The following is a 25,400-nucleotide window of genomic DNA, read 5'->3' on the forward strand; positions in this document are numbered from 1 at the left end:
CACGTTCAGTACACTGAAATGTTCTTGTGTTAAAATAATTAAGGGCGATAGGCATCGTCATCCGGATTTAAAGATTATCCTCTGACTGAAAAATGAAGGTTATTACGCTCTTCCTACAGTTCCAATTAGAAACTCCTTATAGACAAGATAAGGATCTGTCCCACTGTAATGGAAAGCTGTTTTGCACCAACATCCATGTTTTTTTCCGGGAAGCGAGGGACACTCAGTGTGAGACATCCAAGCTTCTGATTCAAGGACTGTTCCGATTTCAGTTGTGGAGTTGGCATAAAACACAAAAGTGAGCGAAAATTAGACTAGGGCAAAATGAGTTATTACAAATATTGGATTATGCAAACATTCTAAAACTATATAAAAAAAATTTGCATCGGCCGGGAATCGAACCCGGGCCGCCCGCGTGGCAGGCGAGCATTCTACCACTGAACCACCGATGCACATTATTCCCTTGCTTCGTAAGGGCCTATCTCCCCACCGTGTCTTTACCTTAACTGCCTAATGTCATTTACATGTCTGTGTCATCTAATTCAGTAGGCGTTGATTTATTGATTGACTGCCTATGGGGTTACAATGCATGCTGTTAGAATAAACCGACACAACACATCTCTTTATTTGATTCTGAAACGGCGTAGATTACTTGGATTGAAGCACTTTCTAAATTGGAGACAGCCACATGATTTCTCACTTGCTAGTCTCTTCAAAGGTCTTGTCTGCTTGAATTTCATCTCACATCTATCCACAAGATGCATTTTAGTAGAAAACGGTATTCGTTTTCAAGGAGGTTGTAAATAGAACAAAGTCTATCCGGAATTGGTTTTTAAGTAAAATATTGATGGACGAATTCATAATATTTGTACAGATTTCCTATCATATCTTTAACGAAAGATGAATGTGCTGCTTAGAGAGAACCTAAAACGAACCTTGCCTAATCCACCTACTGGAATTATCTTTTTTGTTGTTGTGAAAATCAACTGTCAAATTAATGGTATGACCGTCGACTAGAATGGCAAATTTGGCTTCCATCGACATACATCAGCAAGCATTCATCTTTATGCATAATCCAAGTGTCAAACGGGGACGCCGGCGAATGGAGAATGCTGTTTGATCAACGAATTGTCCAAGGGTCTATCGGCAGCAATTAATATTATGTAGATCTGAAACTCTTGATTATTATCAACAGTAAAATTCAGATGAGTTGGATTTCATTTAGAAGCATGCAAATAAAATATCATTTTAATTCTAAATATGTCTTCGTCATCGGAAATCGACTTTATCTTAAAGCATGTTAGTCTAAACAAAGTCAACTAATTACTTTTCATTTGTTACCCACAACAACAATCAGCTTGATTGCATAGTTTCGGTCTTGAATTTAGAGAACCAGTCTGTGTATACAACAATGAATAATGTCATCCATAAATTACATATATTACAAAACACCCTCTTCAGAGAAAACTAAGAGAGAAAAAGAAAACACTTTATAGGAACATTAAGTTCCTTCCTATCATCTGGTCTTAAATGATGCAAAGATTATTAAAATTCATTAAATTTAGTTTGATCATGGGTCATTTGCGACAGTTTTTTCTCCTTGGAAGAAGGACTTATATGTGTATGTCTCATAGATTTGGGAGATTAGCTTTGAAGCAAACTGAATAGTAAATGATATCAAAAGACTGATATTTCGAAACAATACTATTTGTGCATGAAATGTACACAAGGAAATGAAATATGTACGTTTCATCTATGATATAATCTTTTCATGTGCAAGGATCTGAGTAACAGCAGCGCACTGATATCAAGCTGTCGATAAGGTAGCGGCTCGTATGCAGGACAAATATAAAGGCGGATAATGGCACGATTATTTCCCATGTGAGGCTCGTTGGTCTAGGGGTATGATTCTCGCTTTGGGTGCGAGAGGTCCCGGGTTCAAATCCCGGACGAGCCCACCATTTTGGAAATCAAAGTTAATACTCATTTTGTAGTATCCTGGTAAATGGTTGAAGCAATCTCTCGGGACAACCATGAGTGAAATATTTCATTTTCAATTATTCGTGTAAATGCAATACTTTTGACGGATTCATTTCGGAAACGCTGGTGAATTGTCATTTCTCCAAAACTTGAAATAGGTTTTCATATAGTTAGTCAAGTACAATTAATTGGAAGTTAACTTCCCAGAACCCCATTTACGACTTCAGCTTCAGAGGATGTACTGAAATTCTTGAACAAATATAACTACTGTATGGACCAGTGGATTAGCATAGTTTTTCATTGCACTCTTATCTTCCTCTGAACAAAGTTAACCTCCACACCCATACAGAAAAAGTTTGTTTTAGACATCCTTATCAAAATGTATGCTAATAATTATTTAACTTCTGCCAGTTTTGATTGCATAGTTTCATTCTTGAATTTAGAGAACCAGTTTATGTATACAAGAAAGACTAATCTTAACCACAATTACATATGTCAGAAAACACCATCGTCAGAGAAAACTAAGAGAAATAAAAAACACTTTATAGTGACACTAAGTTCCTTCTTATCCTATGCAATAATGATTAAAATTCATTAAAATCAGTTTTTCCTTTGGTCATTTGCGACAGTTTTTTTTTTTGTCCTTGGAGGAAGGACTTATATTTGGGTCATTATCTTCATTATTTGGACATAATGTCGACAAGTAACTGGAGAAGAAAGCCTGGCGATGAATGTAAAAACAAAAGTAATTTGAAGTTATTCTGTCTTCTTGTTCTGAAGCAAATTGAATAGTTTAATGATGACGAAAGACTAAGATTTTGAAACTTTACTAGTTGTGTATGAAATGTACTCATTCTCAAAAAGGAGCATGCCCATCAAGATATATAGACGGAATAAAGCTATCGGTCAATCGATAGATTGATATATAGATATATATTTCATCATTCCAACGAAGGAAGATACCCATCAAGAGAATCAAAATACTTGAACAGGCAATACAATAGACATATAGGCAGACAAACAGGCAGACAGGTTTACAATGGATTGAGATTGAAGCAGACATACAGTTATACATAGAGACAGACAGATAGATGCGAATGAATCTATGTACCATAATGGTCCCGCAGAATGTTCATTAAAAGTAAATAAATTAAATGCCTTTTGGTTTCCTCTGCATTCTCTTTATACAGTTTAAACAATACATCACATAAAACATGGTTTACGCATCATATGAACTATATTTTTAACTTTACAATTTTGATTTTGTTTTAACGTTAATTGCTAGGTCTGAATTAATTAGAAACATTCACCACTTACTACCATTCGATTTACACTTTTAAAAACCAGGCTTGTCGATACTCGGAAGACTGGATCTCGCCCAAAATGCTCCTTATATTTTCATTTCCTTTGTAAGCTCTATTCAAAGTGTAACTTTGAAACGCATCAGGAAATTGTTGTTGCAAATCACACAAATATTCACACAAATATTCTCTTGCAAACTTTGATTCATATGCTGAACATCGATTGAAACTAACAAATAACGTAATTGTTATCTTTTGTTGTGTAAGGTTGTAAGGAATGGAAAGAAGAAAAAATAAGAACGTCGATTAAAACCAGCAAAGAACATGTGTGCGTCTGCGTGTGTGTGTGTGTGTGTGTGTGTGTGTGATTTGGATTTTTAACGTAGCTTTAATAATCTATCAGTCATATCGCTACGATGTCCGCAGTGCGACAGATTATAGTTATGTCTAGTACTGGGGCATCATGCCGCAGACATGTAGCATGATGTCCAACCCAGTCATATTATCCTGACACCAGGCGGACCAGTCCTAACACTAACCTCTTAATGCTGAGCGTGAAGCGAGGCAGCTGTTAGTAGCATTTTGTAAGTCTTTGGTATGACTCGACCGGGGATCAGCAAAGAACGTAATTGGTAGGTTGTGATTTTTCTTGTTGAGAATCTTTATTCTTCTTAAAACATCAAGTCTCAGTTTACCCACTTTCTTGATTTTCTAACCTATTTCACGAAAAGCAACAAGCAAACGTCATTAAATGTTGTTGATTGTTACAAATCGTGTGGGAGATATGTATTGGGAATTTGGCAATGCTCCTGAACGTACGACTTATTGGAAAAGTATTTTACGTAACAATTGATGAATCTCCTTTAAAACTATTCTAGTGTCCAGATTATGTTTTAAAGAAAGTATATGATACTAATTTAAGATGATGCGCCAAAGCATATTCACGCCTGAATTTTCAATCAAGTGTTCGGTTCATTAGAAAGCGAAACCATACAAAAGGCATATGGTCAATTAAGTGTTTTATCGTTGCAGTTCAAAGATGAACAAGTAAGTCAAATTAGGAAAACTTTGATGTTCAAAAAAATTCACATTTACTCTGCGAATGTATGTCTGTCCATATAATCAGTAAGAATTAAGAATAAAATGTCTTCAGTTAGTTCGCTCTAAAATTGTAAGACATTTTCATGAAACTTGGTCTGTCCTTATTTCAAAATCAACAAATTTCATTTTACTCCCGTTCTCTTATTGTGTGTGTCTGAAGGTGATAAATACTGACTACCACTTGATCAATATCATAAGTAGGTAACATCTTCGGCTAGAGAGTTTATTCTGTTTCTCGGATTTTCAAATGCAACTGTTTCTGCTATAACTATGCATCACCACGGCTCCTGTTCATTCACTGGCTTTGTATGTAACTGCACGTGTTACATTTCCAATAAGTACCATGTTTCCGTTCTTTTAAGTGTTTTGAACGCAACTGATCGTGCAAAAATTGTGATAATCACCATGTCCTGGAAGAAGTCTTCTGCTCTTGATGAGGAGTATAATGCAGTGTATGGCTTCAGACACCATGTGCGGCCAGTGATTTCCTCCCTTTAAAGGTTTCAATTGAAATAAATAGTCGCATAATTGCGATTCGAATTCAATTGAATATATTATAATTTTCTTCCTAAGTTATGCTTTCGGTGAAAATAATATCGGTGTTTTCTCGTTGTGTATGTGACATATGTTGGGAAGTTATATTTGTAGTTGTAGATGGCTAGATGATCAACCTGTCTTGCATTTCTTTACCTTTCAGAGATCAATCTTCAGGACTTCAATCAGCCTCAGCTTTCAAAAGTTGACAACCCTATTAAGAATAAATATGCTTGATAAAGTTATATTTACAATTATACGGTGCAACATTTTGGAATTGTTATCTTCACAGAGCTGTAACAACAATAAGTCATCTTGCAGATGCGGAACGTCGATTGAAACCAAAAAAGAACATAATTGTTAGTTTTAATTTGTAAGCTTGTAAAGAATGTAAGAAAGAAAAAAAGAAGATCGACTTTAACCAACAAAGAACGTACTTGTTACATTTGTTTTGCAAGCTTTTAAGGAATGTAAAAGAAAAAAAGAACGTGGACTGAAACCAACATAGATCGTAATTGTTATTTTTTGTTTTGTAAAGTTGTATGGAATATAAAGGAGAAAAACTAAGAACGTCGAATATAACTAACAAAAAACGAAATTGTTAGTTTTCTTTTGTTGAGAATATTTATTCTTCTTAAAACTTCAGGTCTCTGTTTAACCACTTGCTTGATTTTTCAACTTATTTCTCGAAATACATCGAACAAGCGTCATTAAATCTTGTTGATGTTGCAAAATCGTGTGGGAAATATGTGTTTGGAATTAACAATGCTCCTGAACCCATGCCTTACAGGAAAGGTATTTAACGTAACAATTGATGAATCTCCTTTAAATATATCCTAATGTCCCGATTATTCCCGTTTGCAAGTTTATTCTGTTGTATAATGTCAAATTTAGGAAATCTACTCCTTATTCCATTTCTTTTTCGTTTTAATTTTAATTGATGAATGCTGGTTGTTTTATCCAGTCAGGAAACTATTTTTCCTCCACATGGGTCCAAACGAGGAAACTATCCTCAATACACCTAACGTACAAAAATGGTAATTTATGGCCGTTGCACACTTTTCTTTCTCCAAGTATACAGTTTTAAGAGGCTGTAAGTTTGGTCAGTTTTTTCCAGGAAATCATTTGTATCTTTAAAATATGGATAGTGTTTCTGCGCCAAAGTGTTTCGATTAAAATAAATCCGCTCGGCAACACGCTCAGTCTGTCTTGAACAATCTGAAACAATGTGCCACTTGTCCGAACTTCGCTTGGCATAGTCCAGTTCTAGACCCGTTTGTGACTTTTCGGATAAATATAACAATACCTTGGTATTGAATTCGGAATACAGCAGTCGAATTCCCTTGTGTTCAGAAATCTACCTAAACATACTTTACCAAGACTTCGTCTGATTTCCATTTACTATTCAAAAATATCGTCGGACTTCCATGTTTTCGGCAAGTTTCCGTCTGACTTTTATTTACCTTTTCAAGATTCAATCCGAGTCACATTTCTGTCTCACTTCAAACTGGGTTTGTAATAGGCTGATAATATTGCAAAATCATTTCATTGTAGCTCTAATTCCAAAATGTACTGATGAAAGACATTGGTGGCATTACTTTTACTAGACTTCTTGATTGCCAGAGAACTGTTTTAGCATTAATTTTGCAACTCCCTATTTTATGATTTACTCAGGTTTGAGTTCTGGATAGAAACATCAGGTGTGCTTTTGTTTCGATAGACAGAAATGCATTTCTGCACATTCTCAGGCATACAGTTCTATGAATGCTATGGCATGCAGTTTAATACATCCTCAATGACAAAATAATTGCTTTTGATTTTGGATTCACGGGGCATCTATCAAACGAGGGACATTCTGTGTGAGAAACCCCATCTCCTGATGGAAGACTTTAAGTTGTGGCGTTGGCATACAAAACATAAGTGAGCGACAATTAGGTTACAGCGAGAAACGCTAGTACAATTTAGGACCATGCACACATTCTGAACGTAAAAGTACCCTTTCATCGACTTGCAATCAAATGAAGGCCGCCAGCGTCTGTATATATATGGCTCTTAGATCTTTCTACAAGACACATGCAAGTAGAGAAATGGTGTTCATTTCTAAGGAGGTTGTGAATCAAATAAAATCCCTCCTGAATTAGTTTGTAAGCAAGACATTAATGGACGCAATTCGCACTATTGGTACAGTTTTCCTATCCTAAAGTTTGGTGTATTGCTTAGATAAAACCTGCAATCAACTTTGCCTAATGCATCTACTGCAAATATATTTGTTTCGTTTACTATAATATTCAACGCTGGCAGCAAGATCATGTATAATACTAAAGGTTTAGTAAAGAACATGCCAAATATCTGGTACACCAGGATTTCCTGAGGAAAAACTAATGATCTGAGCTCAAATCCAAATAAAGATGTTTTCATACAAAATTAATAATCTTACTTTATAATCTACAACCATATACACAATAAGCCTTCAATATGTTATTGATAAAAAAGACATTATTCAGATAGGCCCAATCTCCTACCCGCAATTAAGGAGAAACTTCAATCACACAGTAGAAATACAGTATAGATAACAGTTTGCCTTTTTAAAAAAAATGATTGTATGTTGTTTACACATATATGTATGTTTGCGTGCGTGCATGTTTGCGCATGAGGATATAGTTTATCTTTCAAACGGTGTAATTGTAGATATAACAGTATGTCGTACATTTATTCTTAATGACGTTGTAGAGTTTTGAAATTGCAGGCTGATTATAGTTCTATTTGTTGTCCTCTGAAATGTAATGAAACCCATGACAGGTTGATCATCTAAACATTTACATCTCCAATGATGACTTTCCTACATATGACATTGTGCAGGCATAAACTTTGAACTCTTGTGTGATAACGAACGAGAGAGACAGAGAGAGAGAGAGAGAGAGAGAGAGAGAGAGAGAGAGAGAGAGAGAGAGAGAGAGAGAGAGAGTGCGAGGGAGAGAGAGGGAGAGAGAGAGAGGGAGAGAGAGAGGTCAATGATCGTTTGATACAGTAATCTGTAAATAACACAAAAACATTGTGAATGGGAACTTAGTATCATTCCTTTCAGTCTGGATTTGAAATCAGTTCAATGAAATTCGAGTCAAAGTTGGCTGGAGAAGGTCAAACGTGAAACGAGGTTTACAGACAGACATAAATGTTGAAATAAATTGAAGACATCTCTAAAAGAGTATTCTAGTGTCATAAAGTAAATGATAATAACACGTTCAGTACACTGAAATGTTCTTGTGTTAAAATAATTAAGGGCGATAGGCATCGTCATCCGGATTTAAAGATTAACCTCTGACTGAAAAATGAAGGTTATTACGCTCTTCCTACAGTTCCAATTAGAAACTCCTTATAGACAAGATAAGGATCTGTCCCACTGTAATGGAAAGCTGTTTTGCACCAACATCCATGTTTTTTTCCGGGAAGCGAGGGACACTCAGTGTGAGACATCCAAGCTTCTGATTCAAGGACTGTTCCGATATCAGTTGTGGAGTTGGCATAAAACACAAAAGTGAGCGAAAATTAGACTAGGGCAAAAAGAGTTATTACAAATATTGGATTATGCAAACATTCTAAAACTATATAAAAAAAATTTGCATCGGCCGCGAATCGAACCCGGGCCGCCCGCGTGGCAGGCGAGCATTCTACCACTGAACCACCGATGCACATTATTCCCTTGCTTCGTAAGGGCCTATCTCCCCACCGTGTCTTTACCTTAACTGCCTAATGTCATTTACATGTCTGTGTCATCTAATTCAGTAGGCGTTGATTTATTGATTGACTGCCTATGGGGTTACAATGCATGCTGTTAGAATAAACCGACACAACACATCTCTTTATTTGATTCTGAAACGGCGTAGATTACTTGGATTGAAGCACTTTCTAAATTGGAGACAGCCACATGATTTCTCACTTGCTAGTCTCTTCAAAGGTCTTGTCTGCTTGAATTTCATCTCACATCTATCCACAAGATGCATTTTAGTAGAAAACGGTATTCGTTTTCAAGGAGGTTGTAAATAGAACAAAGTCTATCCGGAATTGGTTTTTAAGCAAAATATTGATGGACGAATTCATAATATTTGTACAGATTTCCTATCATATCTTTAACGAAAGATGAATGTGCTGCTTAGAGAGAACCTAAAACGAACCTTGCCTAATCCACCTACTGGAATTATCTTTTTTGTTGTTGTGAAAATCAACTGTCAAATTAATGGTATGACCGTCGACTAGAATGGCAAATTTGGCTTCCATCGACATACATCAGCATGCATTCATCTTTATGCATAATGCAAGTGTCAAACGGGGACGCCGGCGAATGGAGAATGCTGTTTGATCAACGAATTGTCCAAGGGTCTATCGGCAGCAATTAATATTATGTAGATCTGAAACTCTTGATTATTATCAACAGTAAAATTCAGATGAGTTGGATTTCATTTAGAAGCATGCAAATAAAATATCATTTTAATTCTAAATATGTCTTCGTCATCGGAAATCGACTTTATCTTAAAGCATGTTAGTCTAAACAAAGTCAACTAATTACTTTTCATTTGTTACCCACAACAACAATCAGCTTGATTGCATAGTTTCGGTCTTGAATTTAGAGAACCAGTCTGTGTATACAACAATGAATAATGTCATCCATAAATTACATATATTACAAAACACCCTCTTCAGAGAAAACTAAGAGAGAAAAAGAAAACACTTTATAAGAACATTAAGTTCCTTCCTATCATCTGGTCTTAAATGATGCAAAGATTATTAAAATTCATTAAATTTAGTTTGATCATGGGTCATTTGCGACAGTTTTTTCTCCTTGGAAGAAGGACTTATATGTGTATGTCTCATAGATTTGGGAGATTAGCTTTGAAGCAAACTGAATAGTAAATGATATCAAAAGACTGATATTTCGAAACAATACTATTTGTGCATGAAATGTACACAAGGAAATGAAATATGTACGTTTCATCTATGATATAATCTTTTCATGTGCAAGGATCTGAGTAACAGCAGCGCACTGATATCAAGCTGTAGATAAGGTACGGCTCGTATGCAGGACAAATATAAAGGCGGATAATGGCACGATTATTTCCCATGTGAGGCTCGTTGGTCTAGGGGTATGATTCTCGCTTTGGGTGCGAGAGGTCCCGGGTTCAAATCCCGGACGAGCCCACCATTTTGGAAATCAAAGTTAATACTCATTTTGTAGTATCCTGGTAAATGGTTGAAGCAATCTCTCGGGACAGCCATGAATGAAATATTTCATTTTCAATTATTCGTGTAAATGCAATACTTTTGACGGATTGATTTCGGAAACGCTGGTGAATTGTCATTTCTCCAAAACTTGAAATAGGTTTTCATATAGTTAGTCAAGTACAATTAATTGGAAGTTAACTTCCCAGAACCCCATTTACGACTTCAGCTTCAGAGGATGTACGGAAATTCTTGAACAAATATAACTACTGTATGGACCAGTGGATTAGCATAGTTTTTCATTGCACTCTTATCTTCCTCTGAACAAAGTTAACCTCCACACCCATACAGAAAAAGTTTGTTTTAGACATCCTTATCAAAATGTATGCTAATAATTATTTAACTTCTGCCAGTTTTGATTGCATAGTTTCATTTTTGAGTTTAGAGAACCAGTTTATGTATACAAGAAAGACTAATCTTAACCACAATTACATATGTCAGAAAACACCATCGTCAGAGAAAACTAAGAGAAATAAAAAACACTTTATAGTGACACTAAGTTCCTTCTTATCCTATGCAATAATGATTAAAATTCATTAAAATCAGTTTTTCCTTTGGTCATTTGTGACAGTTTTTTTTTGCCTTTGAAGAAGGACTTATATTTGGGTCATTATCTTCATTATATGGACATAATATCGACAAGTAACTGAGAAGAAAGCCTGGCGATGAATGTAAAAACAAAAGTAATTTGAAGTTATTCTGTCTTCTTGTTCTGAAGCAAATTGAATAGTTTAATTATGACGAAAGACTAAGATTTTGAAACTTTACTAGTTGTGTATGAAATGTACTCATTCTCAAAAAGGAGCATGCCCATCAAGATATATAGACAGATAAAGCTATCGGTCAATCGATAGATTGATATTTAGATATATATTTCATCATTCCAACGAAGGAAGATACCCATCAAGAGAATCAAAATACTTGAACAGGCAATACAATAGACATATAGGCAGACAAACAGGCAGACAGGTTTACAGTGGATTGAGATTAAAACAGATATACAGTTATACATAGAGACAGACAGATAGATGCGAATGAATCTATGTACCATAAAGGTCCCGAAGAATGTTCATTAAAAGTAAATAAATTAAATGCCTTTTGGTTTCCTCTGCATTCTCTTTATACAGTTTAAACAATACATAACATAAAACAGTTTTCGCATCATATGAACTATATTTTTAACTTTACAATTTTGATTTTGTTTTAACGTTAATTGCTAGGTCTGAATTAATTAGAAACATTCACCACTTACTACCATTCGATTTACACTTTTAAAAACCAGGCTTGTGGATACTCGGAAGACTGGATATCGCCCAAAATGCTCCTTATATTTTCATTTCCTTTGTAAGCTCTATTCAAAGTGTAACTTTGAAACGCATCAGGAAATTGTTGTTGCAAATCACACAAATATTCACACAAATATTCTCTTGCAAACTTTGATTCATATGCTGAACATCGATTGAAACTAACAAATAACGTAATTGTTATCTTTTGTTGTGTAAGGTTGTAAGGAATGGAAAGAAGAAAAAATAAGAACGTCGATTAAAACCAGCAAAGAACATGTGTGCGTGTGCGTGTGTGTGTGCGTGTGTGTGTGTGATTTGGATTTTTAACGTAGCTTTAATAATTTATCAGTCATATCGCTACGATGTCCGCAGTGCGACAGATTATAGTTATGTCTAGCACTGGGGCATCATGCCGCAGACATGTAGCATGATGTCCCACCCAGTCATATTATCCTGACACCAGGCGGACCAGTCCTAACACTAACCTCTTAATGCTGAGCGCGAAGCGAGGCAGCTGTTAGTAGCATTTTGTAAGTCTTTGGTATGACTCGACCGGGGATCAGCAAAGAACGTAATTGGTAGGTTGTGATTTTTCTTGTTGAGAATCTTTATTCTTCTTAAAACATCAAGTCTCAGTTTACCCACTTTCTTGATTTTCTAACCTATTTCACGAAAAGCAACAAGCAAACATCATTAAATGTTGTTGATTGTTACAAATCGTGTGGGAGATATGTATTGGGAATTTGACAATGCTCCTGAACGTACGACTTATTGGAAAAGTATTTTACGTAACAATTGATGAACCTCCTTTAAAACTATTCTAGTGTCCAGATTATGTTTTAAAGTAAGTATATGATACTAGTTTAAGATGATGCGCCAAAGCATATTCACGCCTGAATTTTCAATCAAGTGTTCGGTTCATTAGAAAGCGAAACCATACAAAAGGCATATGGTCAATTAAGTGTTTTATCGTTGCAGTTCAAAGATGAACAAGTAAATCAAATTAGGAAAACTTTGATGTTCAAAAAAATTCACATTTACTCTGCGAATGTATGTCTGTCCATATAATCAGTAAGAATTAAGAATAAAATGTCTTCAGTTAGTTCGCTCTAAAATTGTAAGACATGTTCATGAAACTTGGTCTGTCCTTATTTCAAAATCAACAAATTTCATTTTACTCCCGTTCTCTTATTGTGTGTGTTTGAAGGTGATAAATACCGACTACCACTTGATCAATATCATAAGTAGGTAACATCTTCGGCTAGAGAGTTTATTCTGTTTCTCGGATTTTCAAATGCAACTGTTTCTGCTATAACTATGCATCACCACGGCTCCTGTTCATTCACTGGCTTCGTATGTAACTGCACGTGTTACATTTCCAATAAGTACCATGTGCTTGAAGAGGGTTTCCGTTCTTTTAAATGTTTTGAACGCAACTGATCGTGCAAAAATTGTGATCATCACCATGTCCTGGAAGAGGTCTTCTGCTCTTGCTGAGGAGTATAATGCAGTGTATGGCTTCAGACACCATGTGCGGCCAGTGATTTCTCTCGCTTTAAAGGTTTCAATTGAAATAAATAGTCGCATAATTGCGATTCGAATTCAATTGAATATATTATAATTTTCTTTCTAAGTTATGCTTTCGGTGAAAATAATATCGGTGTTTTCTCGTTGTGTATGTGACATATGTTGGGAAGTTATATTTGTAGTTGTAGATGGCTAGATGATCAACCTGTCTTGCATTTCTTTACCTTTCAGAGATCAATCTTCAGGACTTCAATCAGCCTCAGCTTTCAAAAGTTGACAACCCTATTGAGAATAAATATGCTTGATCAAGTTATATTTACAGTTATACGGTGCAACATTTTGGAATTGTTATCTTCACAGTGCTGTAACAACAATAAGTCATCTTGCAGATGCGGAACGTCGATTGAAACCAAAAAAGAACATAATTGTTAGTTTTAATTTGTAACCTTGTAAAGAATGTAAGAAAGAAAAAAAGATCGACTTTAACCAACAAAGAACGTACTTGTTACATTTGTTTTGCAAGCTTTTAAGGAATGTAAAAGAAAAAAAGAACGTGGACTGAAACCAACATAGATCGTAATTGTTATTTTTTGTTTTGTAAAGTTGTATGGAATATAAAGGAGAAAAACTAAGAACGTCGAATATAACTAACAAAAAACGAAATTGTTAGTTTTCTTTTGTTGAGAATATTTATTCTTCTTAAAACTTCAGGTCTCTGTTTAACCACTTGCTTGATTTTTCAACTTATTTCTCGAAATACATCGAACAAGCGTCATTAAATCTTGTTGATGTTGCAAAATCGTGTGGGAAATATGTGTTTGGAATTAACAATGCTCCTGAACCCATGCCTTACAGGAAAGGTATTTAACGTAACAATTGATGAATCTCCTTTAAATATATCCTAATGTCCCGATTATTCCCGTTTGCAAGTTTATTCTGTTGTATAATGTCAAATTTAGGAAATCTACTCCTTATTCCATTTCTTTTTCGTTTTAATTTTAATTGATGAATGCTGGTTGTTTTATCCAGTCAGGAAACTATTTTTCCTCCACATGGGTCCAAACGAGGAAACTATCCTCAATACACCTAACGTACAAAAATGGTAATTTATGGCCGTTGCACACTTTTCTTTCTCCAAGTATACAGTTTTAAGAGGCTGTAAGTTTGGTCAGTTTTTTCCAGGAAATCATTTGTATCTTTAAAATATGGATAGTGTTTCTGCGCCAAAGTGTTTCGATTAAAATAAATCCGCTCGGCAACACGCTCAGTCTGTCTTGAACAATCTGAAACAATGTGCCACTTGTCCGAACTTCGCTTGGCATAGTCCAGTTCTAGACCCGTTTGTGACTTTTCGGATAAATATAACAATACCTTGGTATTGAATTCGGAATACAGCAGTCGAATTCCCTTGTGTTCAGAAATCTACCTAAACATACTTTACCAAGACTTCGTCTGATTTCCATTTACTATTCAAAAATATCGTCGGACTTCCATGTTTTCGGCAAGTTTCCGTCTGACTTTTATTTACCTTTTCAAGATTCAATCCGAGTCACATTTCTGTCTCACTTCAAACTGGGTTTGTAATAGGCTGATAATATTGCAAAATCATTTCATTGTAGCTCTAATTCCAAAATGTACTGATGAAAGACATTGGTGGCATTACTTTTACTAGACTTCTTGATTGCCAGAGAACTGTTTTAGCATTAATTTTGCAACTCCCTATTTTATGATTTACTCAGGTTTGAGTTCTGGATAGAAACATCAGGTGTGCTTTTGTTTCGATAGACAGAAATGCATTTCTGCACATTCTCAGGCATACAGTTCTATGAATGCTATGGCATGCAGTTTAATACATCCTCAATGACAAAATAATTGCTTTTGATTTTGGATTCACGGGGCATCTATCAAACGAGGGACATTCTGTGTGAGAAACCCCATCTCCTGATGGAAGACTTTAAGTTGTGGCGTTGGCATACAAAACATAAGTGAGCGACAATTAGGTTACAGCGAGAAACGCTAGTACAATTTAGGACCATGCACACATTCTGAACGTAAAAGTACCCTTTCATCGACTTGCAATCAAATGAAGGCCGCCAGCGTCTGTATATATATGGCTCTTAGATCTTTCTACAAGACACATGCAAGTAGAGAAATGGTGTTCATTTCTAAGGAGGTTGTGAATCAAATAAAATCCCTCCTGAATTAGTTTGTAAGCAAGACATTAATGGACGCAATTCGCACTATTGGTACAGTTTTCCTATCCTAAAGTTTGGTGTATTGCTTAGATAAAACCTGCAATCAACTTTGCCTAATGCATCTACTGCAAATATATTTGTTTCGTTTACTATAATATTCAACGCTGGCAGCAAGATCATGTATAATACTAAAGGTTTAGTAAAGAACATGCCAAATATCTGGTACACCAGGATTTCCTGAGGAAAAACTAATGATCTGAGCTCAAATCCAAATAAAGATGTTTTCATACAAAATTAATAATCTTACTTTATAATCTACAACCATATACACAATAAGCCTTCAATATGTTATTGATAAAAAAGACATTATTCAGATAGGCCCAATCTCCTACCCGCAATTAAGGAGAAACTTCAATCACACAGTAGAAATACAGTATAGATAACAGTTTGCCTTTTTAAAAAAAATGATTGTATGTTGTTTACACATATATGTATGTTTGCGTGCGTGCATGTTTGCGCATGAGGATATAGTTTATCTTTCAAACGGTGTAATTGTAGATATAACAGTATGTCGTACATTTATTCTTAATGACGTTGTAGAGTTTTGAAATTGCAGGCTGATTATAGTTCTATTTGTTGTCCTCTGAAATGTAATGAAACCCATGACAGGTTGATCATCTAAACATTTACATCTCCAATGATGACTTTCCTACATATGACATTGTGCAGGCATAAACTTTGAACTCTTGTGTGATAACGAACGAGAGAGACAGAGAGAGAGAGAGAGAGAGAGAGAGAGAGAGAGAGAGAGAGAGAGAGAGTGCGAGGGAGAGAGAGGGAGAGAGAGAGAGGGAGAGAGAGAGGTCAATGATCGTTTGATACAGTAATCTGTAAATAACACAAAAACATTGTGAATGGGAACTTAGTATCATTCCTTTCAGTCTGGATTTGAAATCAGTTCAATGAAATTCGAGTCAAAGTTGGCTGGAGAAGGTCAAACGTGAAACGAGGTTTACAGACAGACATAAATGTTGAAATAAATTGAAGACATCTCTAAAAGAGTATTCTAGTGTCATAAAGTAAATGATAATAACACGTTCAGTACACTGAAATGTTCTTGTGTTAAAATAATTAAGGGCGATAGGCATCGTCATCCGGATTTAAAGATTAACCTCTGACTGAAAAATGAAGGTTATTACGCTCTTCCTACAGTTCCAATTAGAAACTCCTTATAGACAAGATAAGGATCTGTCCCACTGTAATGGAAAGCTGTTTTGCACCAACATCCATGTTTTTTTCCGGGAAGCGAGGGACACTCAGTGTGAGACATCCAAGCTTCTGATTCAAGGACTGTTCCGATTTCAGTTGTGGAGTTGGCATAAAACACAAAAGTGAGCGAAAATTAGACTAGGGCAAAAAGAGTTATTACAAATATTGGATTATGCAAACATTCTAAAACTATATAAAAAAAATTTGCATCGGCCGGGAATCGAACCCGGGCCGCCCGCGTGGCAGGCGATCATTCTACCACTGAACCACCGATGCACATTATTCCCTTGCTTCGTAAGGGCCTATCTCCCCACCGTGTCTTTACCTTAACTGCCTAATGTCATTTACATGTCTGTGTCATCTAATTCAGTAGGCGTTGATTTATTGATTGACTGCCTATGGGGTTACAATGCATGCTGTTAGAATAAACCGACACAACACATCTCTTTATTTGATTCTGAAACGGCGTAGATTACTTGGATTGAAGCACTTTCTAAATTGGAGACAGCCACATGATTTCTCACTTGCTAGTCTCTTCAAAGGTCTTGTCTGCTTGAATTTCATCTCACATCTATCCACAAGATGCATTTTAGTAGAAAACGGTATTCGTTTTCAAGGAGGTTGTAAATAGAACAAAGTCTATCCGGAATTGGTTTTTAAGCAAAATATTGATGGACGAATTCATAATATTTGTACAGATTTCCTATCATATCTTTAACGAAAGATGAATGTGCTGCTTAGAGAGAACCTAAAACGAACCTTGCCTAATCCACCTACTGGAATTATCTTTTTTGTTGTTGTGAAAATCAACTGTCAAATTAATGGTATGACCGTCGACTAGAATGGCAAATTTGGCTTCCATCGACATACATCAGCATGCATTCATCTTTATGCATAATGCAAGTGTCAAACGGGGACGCCGGCGAATGGAGAATGCTGTTTGATCAACGAATTGTCCAAGGGTCTATCGGCAGCAATTAATATTATGTAGATCTGAAACTCTTGATTATTATCAACAGTAAAATTCAGATGAGTTGGATTTCATTTAGAAGCATGCAAATAAAATATCATTTTAATTCTAAATATGTCTTCGTCATCGGAAATCGACTTTATCTTAAAGCATGTTAGTCTAAACAAAGTCAACTAATTACTTTTCATTTGTTACCCACAACAACAATCAGCTTGATTGCATAGTTTCGGTCTTGAATTTAGAGAACCAGTCTGTGTATACAACAATGAATAATGTCATCCATAAATTACATATATTACAAAACACCCTCTTCAGAGAAAACTAAGAGAGAAAAAGAAAACACTTTATAAGAACATTAAGTTCCTTCCTATCATCTGGTCTTAAATGATGCAAAGATTATTAAAATTCATTAAATTTAGTTTGATCATGGGTCATTTGCGACAGTTTTTTCTCCTTGGAAGAAGGACTTATATGTGTATGTCTCATAGATTTGGGAGATTAGCTTTGAAGCAAACTGAATAGTAAATGATATCAAAAGACTGATATTTCGAAACAATACTATTTGTGCATGAAATGTACACAAGGAAATGAAATATGTACGTTTCATCTATGATATAATCTTTTCATGTGCAAGGATCTGAGTAACAGCAGCGCACTGATATCAAGCTGTCGATAAGGTAGCGGCTCGTATGCAGGACAAATATAAAGGCGGATAATGGCACGATTATTTCCCATGTGAGGCTCGTTGGTCTAGGGGTATGATTCTCGCTTTGGGTGCGAGAGGTCCCGGGTTCAAATCCCGGACGAGCCCACCATTTTGGAAATCAAAGTTAATACTCATTTTGTAGTATCCTGGTAAATGGTTGAAGCAATCTCTCGGGACAACCATGAGTGAAATATTTCATTTTCAATTATTCGTGTAAATGCAATACTTTTGACGGATTCATTTCGGAAACGCTGGTGAATTGTCATTTCTCCAAAACTTGAAATAGGTTTTCATATAGTTAGTCAAGTACAATTAATTGGAAGTTAACTTCCCAGAACCCCATTTACGACTTCAGCTTCAGAGGATGTACTGAAATTCTTGAACAAATATAACTACTGTATGGACCAGTGGATTAGCATAGTTTTTCATTGCACTCTTATCTTCCTCTGAACAAAGTTAACCTCCACACCCATACAGAAAAAGTTTGTTTTAGACATCCTTATCAAAATGTATGCTAATAATTATTTAACTTCTGCCAGTTTTGATTGCATAGTTTCATTCTTGAATTTAGAGAACCAGTTTATGTATACAAGAAAGACTAATCTTAACCACAATTACATATGTCAGAAAACACCATCGTCAGAGAAAACTAAGAGAAATAAAAAACACTTTATAGTGACACTAAGTTCCTTCTTATCCTATGCAATAATGATTAAAATTCATTAAAATCAGTTTTTCCTTTGGTCATTTGCGACAGTTTTTTTTTTGTCCTTGGAGGAAGGACTTATATTTGGGTCATTATCTTCATTATTTGGACATAATGTCGACAAGTAACTGGAGAAGAAAGCCTGGCGATGAATGTAAAAACAAAAGTAATTTGAAGTTATTCTGTCTTCTTGTTCTGAAGCAAATTGAATAGTTTAATGATGACGAAAGACTAAGATTTTGAAACTTTACTAGTTGTGTATGAAATGTACTCATTCTCAAAAAGGAGCATGCCCATCAAGATATATAGACGGAATAAAGCTATCGGTCAATCGATAGATTGATATATAGATATATATTTCATCATTCCAACGAAGGAAGATACCCATCAAGAGAATCAAAATACTTGAACAGGCAATACAATAGACATATAGGCAGACAAACAGGCAGACAGGTTTACAATGGATTGAGATTGAAGCAGACATACAGTTATACATAGAGACAGACAGATAGATGCGAATGAATCTATGTACCATAATGGTCCCGCAGAATGTTCATTAAAAGTAAATAAATTAAATGCCTTTTGGTTTCCTCTGCATTCTCTTTATACAGTTTAAACAATACATCACATAAAACATGGTTTACGCATCATATGAACTATATTTTTAACTTTACAATTTTGATTTTGTTTTAACGTTAATTGCTAGGTCTGAATTAATTAGAAACATTCACCACTTACTACCATTCGATTTACACTTTTAAAAACCAGGCTTGTCGATACTCGGAAGACTGGATCTCGCCCAAAATGCTCCTTATATTTTCATTTCCTTTGTAAGCTCTATTCAAAGTGTAACTTTGAAACGCATCAGGAAATTGTTGTTGCAAATCACACAAATATTCACACAAATATTCTCTTGCAAACTTTGATTCATATGCTGAACATCGATTGAAACTAACAAATAACGTAATTGTTATCTTTTGTTGTGTAAGGTTGTAAGGAATGGAAAGAAGAAAAAATAAGAACGTCGATTAAAACCAGCAAAGAACATGTGTGCGTCTGCGTGTGTGTGTGTGTGTGTGTGTGTGTGATTTGGATTTTTAACGTAGCTTTAATAATCTATCAGTCATATCGCTACGATGTCCGCAGTGCGACAGATTATAGTTATGTCTAGTACTGGGGCATCATGCCGCAGACATGTAGCATGATGTCCAACCCAGTCATATTATCCTGACACCAGGCGGACCAGTCCTAACACTAACCTCTTAATGCTGAGCGTGAAGCGAGGCAGCTGTTAGTAGCATTTTGTAAGTCTTTGGTATGACTCGACCGGGGATCAGCAAAGAACGTAATTGGTAGGTTGTGATTTTTCTTGTTGAGAATCTTTATTCTTCTTAAAACATCAAGTCTCAGTTTACCCACTTTCTTGATTTTCTAACCTATTTCACGAAAAGCAACAAGCAAACGTCATTAAATGTTGTTGATTGTTACAAATCGTGTGGGAGATATGTATTGGGAATTTGACAATGCTCCTGAACGTACGACTTATTGGAAAAGTATTTTACGTAACAATTGATGAATCTCCTTTAAAACTATTCTAGTGTCCAGATTATGTTTTAAAGAAAGTATATGATACTAATTTAAGATGATGCGCCAAAGCATATTCACGCCTGAATTTTCAATCAAGTGTTCGGTTCATTAGAAAGCGAAACCATACAAAAGGCATATGGTCAATTAAGTGTTTTATCGTTGCAGTTCAAAGATGAACAAGTAAGTCAAATTAGGAAAACTTTGATGTTCAAAAAAATTCACATTTACTCTGCGAATGTATGTCTGTCCATATAATCAGTAAGAATTAAGAATAAAATGTCTTCAGTTAGTTCGCTCTAAAATTGTAAGACATTTTCATGAAACTTGGTCTGTCCTTATTTCAAAATCAACAAATTTCATTTTACTCCCGTTCTCTTATTGTGTGTGTCTGAAGGTGATAAATACTGACTACCACTTGATCAATATCATAAGTAGGTAACATCTTCGGCTAGAGAGTTTATTCTGTTTCTCGGATTTTCAAATGCAACTGTTTCTGCTATAACTATGCATCACCACGGCTCCTGTTCATTCACTGGCTTCGTATGTAACTGCACGTGTTACATTTCCAATAAGTACCATGTTTCCGTTCTTTTAAATGTTTTGAACGCAACTGATCGTGCAAAAATTGTGATAATCACCATGTCCTGGAAGAAATCTTCTGCTCTTGATGAGGAGTATAATGCAGTGTATGGCTTCAGACACCATGTGCGGCCAGTGATTTCCTCCCTTTAAAGGTTTCAATTGAAATAAATAGTCGCATAATTGCGATTCGAATTCAATTGAATATATTATAATTTTCTTCCTAAGTTATGCTTTCGGTGAAAATAATATCGGTGTTTTCTCGTTGTGTATGTGACATATGTTGGGAAGTTATATTTGTAGTTGTAGATGGCTAGATGATCAACCTGTCTTGCATTTCTTTACCTTTCAGAGATCAATCTTCAGGACTTCAATCAGCCTCAGCTTTCAAAAGTTGACAACCCTATTAAGAATGAATATGCTTGATAAAGTTATATTTACAATTATACGGTGCAACATTTTGGAATTGTTATCTTCACAGAGCTGTAACAACAATAAGTCATCTTGCAGATGCGGAACGTCGATTGAAACCAAAAAAGAACATAATTGTTAGTTTTAATTTGTAAGCTTGTAAAGAATGTAAGAAAGAAAAAAAGAAGATCGACTTTAACCAACAAAGAACGTACTTGTTACATTTGTTTTGCAAGCTTTTAAGGAATGTAAAAGAAAAAAAGAACGTGGACTGAAACCAACATAGATCGTAATTGTTATTTTTTGTTTTGTAAAGTTGTATGGAATATAAAGGAGAAAAACTAAGAACGTCGAATATAACTAACAAAAAACGAAATTGTTAGTTTTCTTTTGTTGAGAATATTTATTCTTCTTAAAACTTCAGGTCTCTGTTTAACCACTTGCTTGATTTTTCAACTTATTTCTCGAAATACATCGAACAAGCGTCATTAAATCTTGTTGATGTTGCAAAATCGTGTGGGAAATATGTGTTTGGAATTAACAATGCTCCTGAACCCATGCTTTACAGGAAAGGTATTTAACGTAACAATTGATGAATCTCCTTTAAATATATCCTAATGTCCCGATTATTCCCGTTTGCAAGTTTATTCTGTTGTATAATGTCAAATTTAGGAAATCTACTCCTTATTCCATTTCTTTTTCGTTTTAATTTTAATTGATGAATGTTGGTTGTTTTATCCAGTCAGGAAACTATTTTTCCTCCACATGGGTCCAAACGAGGAAACTATCCTCAATACACCTAACGTACAAAAATGGTAATTTATGGCCGTTGCACACTTTTCTTTCTCCAAGTATACAGTTTTAAGAGGCTGTAAGTTTGGTCAGTTTTTTCCAGGAAATCATTTGTATCTTTAAAATATGGATAGTGTTTCTGCGCCAAAGTGTTTCGATTAAAATAAATCCGCTCGGGAACACGCTCAGTCTGTCTTGAACAATCTGAAACAATGTGCCACTTGTCCGAACTTCGCTTGGCATAGTCCAGTTCTAGACCCGTTTGTGACTTTTCGGATAAATATAACAATACCTTGGTATTGAATTCGGAATACAGCAGTCGAATTCCCTTGTGTTCAGAAATCTACCTAAACATACTTTACCAAGACTTCGTCTGATTTCCATTTACTATTCAAAAATATCGTCGGACTTCCATGTTTTCGGCAAGTTTCCGTCTGACTTTTATTTACCTTTTCAAGATTCAATCCGAGTCACATTTCTGTCTCACTTCAAACTGGGTTTGTAATAGGCTGATAATATTGCAAAATCATTTCATTGTAGCTCTAATTCCAAAATGTACTGATGAAAGACATTGGTGGCATTACTTTTACTAGACTTCTTGATTGCCAGAGAACTGTTTTAGCATTAATTTTGCAACTCCCTATTTTATGATTTACTCAGGTTTGAGTTCTGGATAGAAACATCAGGTGTGCTTTTGTTTCGATAGACAGAAATGCATTTCTGCACATTCTCAGGCATACAGTTCTATGAATGCTATGGCATGCAGTTTAATACATCCTCAATGACAAAATAATTGCTTTTGATTTTGGATTCACGGGGCATCTATCAAACGAGGGACATTCTGTGTGAGAAACCCCATCTCCTGATGGAAGACTTTAAGTTGTGGCGTTGGCATACAAAACATAAGTGAGCGACAATTAGGTTACAGCGAGAAACGCTAGTACAATTTAGGACCATGCACACATTCTGAACGTAAAAGTACCCTTTCATCGACTTGCAATCAAATGAAGGCCGCCAGCGTCTGTATATATATGGCTCTTAGATCTTTCTACAAGACACATGCAAGTAGAGAAATGGTGTTCATTTCTAAGGAGGTTGTGAATCAAATAAAATCCCTCCTGAATTAGTTTGTAAGCAAGACATTAATGGACGCAATTCGCACTATTGGTACAGTTTTCCTATCCTAAAGTTTGGTGTATTGCTTAGATAAAACCTGCAATCAACTTTGCCTAATGCATCTACTGCAAATATATTTGTTTCGTTTACTATAATATTCAACGCTGGCAGCAAGATCATGTATAATACTAAAGGTTTAGTAAAGAACATGCCAAATATCTGGTACACCAGGATTTCCTGAGGAAAAACTAATGATCTGAGCTCAAATCCAAATAAAGATGTTTTCATACAAAATTAATAATCTTACTTTATAATCTACAACCATATACACAATAAGCCTTCAATATGTTATTGATAAAAAAGACATTATTCAGATAGGCCCAATCTCCTACCCGCAATTAAGGAGAAACTTCAATCACACAGTAGAAATACAGTATAGATAACAGTTTGCCTTTTTAAAAAAATGATTGTATGTTGTTTACACATATATGTATGTTTGCGTGCGTGCATGTTTGCGCATGAGGATATAGTTTATCTTTCAAACGGTGTAATTGTAGATATAACAGTATGTCGTACATTTATTCTTAATGACGTTGTAGAGTTTTGAAATTGCAGGCTGATTATAGTTCTATTTGTTGTCCTCTGAAATGTAATGAAACCCATGACAGGTTGATCATCTAAACATTTACATCTCCAATGATGACTTTCCTACATATGACATTGTGCAGGCATAAACTTTGAACTCTTGTGTGATAACGAACGAGAGAGAGAGAGAGAGAGAGAGAGAGAGAGAGAGAGAGAGAGAGAGTGCGAGGGAGAGAGAGGGAGAGAGAGAGAGGGAGAGAGAGAGGTCAATGATCGTTTGATACAGTAATCTGTAAATAACACAAAAACATTGTGAATGGGAACTTAGTATCATTCCTTTCAGTCTGGATTTGAAATCAGTTCAATGAAATTCGAGTCAAAGTTGGCTGGAGAAGGTCAAACGTGAAACGAGGTTTACAGACAGACATAAATGTTGAAATAAATTGAAGACATCTCTAAAAGAGTATTCTAGTGTCATAAAGTAAATGATAATAACACGTTCAGTACACTGAAATGTTCTTGTGTTAAAATAATTAAGGGCGATAGGCATCGTCATCCGGATTTAAAGATTATCCTCTGACTGAAAAATGAAGGTTATTACGCTCTTCCTACAGTTCCAATTAGAAACTCCTTATAGACAAGATAAGGATCTGTCCCACTGTAATGGAAAGCTGTTTTGCACCAACATCCATGTTTTTTTCCGGGAAGCGAGGGACACTCAGTGTGAGACATCCAAGCTTCTGATTCAAGGACTGTTCCGATTTCAGTTGTGGAGTTGGCATAAAACACAAAAGTGAGCGAAAATTAGACTAGGGCAAAAAGAGTTATTACAAATATTGGATTATGCAAACATTCTAAAACTATATAAAAAAAATTTGCATCGGCCGGGAATCGAACCCGGGCCGCCCGCGTGGCAGGCGAGCATTCTACCACTGAACCACCGATGCACATTATTCCCTTGCTTCGTAAGGGCCTATCTCCCCACCGTGTCTTTACCTTAACTGCCTAATGTCATTTACATGTCTGTGTCATCTAATTCAGTAGGCGTTGATTTATTGATTGACTGCCTATGGGGTTACAATGCATGCTGTTAGAATAAACCGACACAACACATCTCTTTATTTGATTCTGAAACGGCGTAGATTACTTGGATTGAAGCACTTTCTAAATTGGAGACAGCCACATGATTTCTCACTTGCTAGTCTCTTCAAAGGTCTTGTCTGCTTGAATTTCATCTCACATCTATCCACAAGATGCATTTTAGTAGAAAACGGTATTCGTTTTCAAGGAGGTTGTAAATAGAACAAAGTCTATCCGGAATTGGTTTTTAAGCAAAATATTGATGGACGAATTCATAATATTTGTACAGATTTCCTATCATATCTTTAACGAAAGATGAATGTGCTGCTTAGAGAGAACCTAAAACGAACCTTGCCTAATCCACCTACTGGAATTATCTTTTTTGTTGTTGTGAAAATCAA

The 25,400-nt window shown here is 35.5% G+C and overlaps 7 non-coding genes across 7 annotated transcripts; 3 read left to right on the forward strand and 4 right to left on the reverse strand.

Annotated features, from left to right (window-relative positions):
* Window positions 1–381: 381 nt before the first annotated feature.
* On the reverse strand, window positions 382–452 carry Trnag-gcc (transfer RNA glycine (anticodon GCC)). Its single transcript has one exon. It is a non-coding gene; the product is annotated as a tRNA-Gly (tRNA).
* A 1,433-nt stretch (window positions 453–1,885) lies between these two features.
* Window positions 1,886–1,957, forward strand: Trnap-ugg (transfer RNA proline (anticodon UGG)). The gene has a single exon. It is a non-coding gene; the product is annotated as a tRNA-Pro (tRNA).
* A 6,577-nt stretch (window positions 1,958–8,534) lies between these two features.
* Trnag-gcc (transfer RNA glycine (anticodon GCC)) lies at window positions 8,535–8,605 on the reverse strand. The gene has a single exon. It is a non-coding gene; the product is annotated as a tRNA-Gly (tRNA).
* A 1,432-nt stretch (window positions 8,606–10,037) lies between these two features.
* On the forward strand, window positions 10,038–10,109 carry Trnap-ugg (transfer RNA proline (anticodon UGG)). The gene has a single exon. It is a non-coding gene; the product is annotated as a tRNA-Pro (tRNA).
* A 6,563-nt stretch (window positions 10,110–16,672) lies between these two features.
* Trnag-gcc (transfer RNA glycine (anticodon GCC)) lies at window positions 16,673–16,743 on the reverse strand. The gene has a single exon. It is a non-coding gene; the product is annotated as a tRNA-Gly (tRNA).
* A 1,433-nt stretch (window positions 16,744–18,176) lies between these two features.
* On the forward strand, window positions 18,177–18,248 carry Trnap-ugg (transfer RNA proline (anticodon UGG)). Its single transcript has one exon. It is a non-coding gene; the product is annotated as a tRNA-Pro (tRNA).
* Window positions 18,249–24,795: 6,547 nt separating this feature from the next.
* On the reverse strand, window positions 24,796–24,866 carry Trnag-gcc (transfer RNA glycine (anticodon GCC)). Its single transcript has one exon. It is a non-coding gene; the product is annotated as a tRNA-Gly (tRNA).
* Window positions 24,867–25,400: the final 534 nt, after the last annotated feature.

This window comes from Sinohyriopsis cumingii, chromosome 13 (assembly GCF_028554795.1).
Source record: "Sinohyriopsis cumingii isolate HCF-2022 chromosome 13, ASM2855479v2, whole genome shotgun sequence".
Classification (NCBI taxonomy): domain Eukaryota; kingdom Metazoa; phylum Mollusca; class Bivalvia; order Unionida; family Unionidae; genus Sinohyriopsis; species Sinohyriopsis cumingii.